Below are 1,816 nucleotides of genomic sequence, written 5' to 3'. Positions count from 1 at the left end.
GTAGCTGAAGAAGAACCGGGAGCTGAAGAAGACGACGGGTCTAAGCGACTACCAGGCTCACCGAACATCTGTCTGTAATGAGGAGTAAGTCTGTTCTTTCGAATCGTCTGGAAAAAAAATTTAATTTTTTAAATTAACATCAACAATATAATTCCCTACATTATCCACCTAATCAACACTAATTAACATAAAACTCGTAAACCTATCTAAATTCCCTATACTAACCACATAATCTATCCTAAACTAATCAAAATTAGAGAGAAATTAGAGAGACTTTCTACAAAATAAAGAGGAAGTGGAGAGGAAGTGGAGAGGAAAGAAAGAGTGAGGTTCGGGAGTATATATAAGATTACTTATCCTTGTTATTTCCTCGTAAAGTTACGAAGAATTACAAAGGTCCGCGTTTTATTGTACGAGGAAGTAGTGAGGAATTACAAAGGCCCGCGTTTAGGTTTACGAGTTTTTTACGACGATTAAGCTTACGTGGAATTTACGAGTCAAACTTTTACGAGGAATTATCGAGCCCCGCTTTTCTATAAATACCCGCAACTTTCCTTCTCAAACCACACACAAACTCACAAATCACACTCTATCTCAAATCACACACCTCAGCAAAATGCTTTTCAAATTAGAAATATTTGAAAAAAAAAAGAGGAGAAGAAGATATTGGAACACATGTGGGCTACACTTACGTAAGTCTCGCCACATATGATTCTTGTATCTTTTTTCTCTTCTTTTTTTCTAGTTTTTATTCTACGAGGAATTAGCAAGGCCCGCTTTTTTTTTTGTTTATGAGGTATTTACGGCTTACGTGGAATTAACGAGCCCCGCTTTTTTTTCGTCGTTATTTCCTCGTCGGCTTACGAGTGCTTTACGATGATTTCTGCTTACGTGGAATTAACAAGGCCCGCGTTCTTTATTTTTATATTTCATCGTAATTTCCACGTTTCTTTACGAGAAATTAACGAGTATTATGTTTAAATCCCTAAAATCTGAAACCCCAAACCCCATTTTCCTTATCTTCTACTTCATATATTCCAAACCCCAAACCCATCTACCATTTAACCTCAATATATTCTTTCACCTCAATCTATTCTTTCCATTCAAAACCCCAATTCCTTAACTTATTATCTCAATATCTTATTTATAAAACAAACTCCCACATTACCTTACACAAAATCAAATACATCAATCCGATACATCGACATTCTCGTCATCACTAGAAACATCATCATTTTTATTAAACTCGTCTTCAACAGCTTCCTCTATGGCATTGTCGGTAAGATTTTTGTACTCGTGATTATGCGGATCAATGAGAAGGATGTCATCAATTTCTTGTTCAGGTTCCTCGACTTCATTTATCTGTTCTTCTTGCAATGGTGGTTCTTATCCACTGATGATTCGTCCTCGAGGTGTAACTTTGATCAGGGCTAACCAATTTATACCCGAATCTTTCATCCGAGGGTATGGAAGGAAGCTAATTTGGTCTGCTTGTGAAGCTAAGATGAAAGGCTCAAATTTTTTGTACATTCGTCCACCGTTGACAGCAACTACACCGAATTTGTTAAACCGAACACCTCTGTTGACGACGGGGTCGAACCATTCACATTTGAAGAGGACGCATTTCAGCTTCAATATCCCTGGGAATTCGACTTCAATAATCTCCGTCAAGATCCCGTAAAAATTTGTTTCCCCTTTCACACATATTCCATAGTTATTGGTCGTCTGCTGTCTACCATACTTATATGTGTGAAAAGTATAGCCTCGTGTGAAATACATCTGTGATGTGGTGACCTTTACAAGTGGAGATTGAATT

This window comes from Brassica oleracea, chromosome C9, assembly GCF_000695525.1.
Source record: "Brassica oleracea var. oleracea cultivar TO1000 chromosome C9, BOL, whole genome shotgun sequence".
NCBI classification, from domain to species: domain Eukaryota; kingdom Viridiplantae; phylum Streptophyta; class Magnoliopsida; order Brassicales; family Brassicaceae; genus Brassica; species Brassica oleracea.
The sequence above is the reverse complement of the archived record's forward strand: the minus strand, read 5'-3'. Positions refer to the sequence as shown.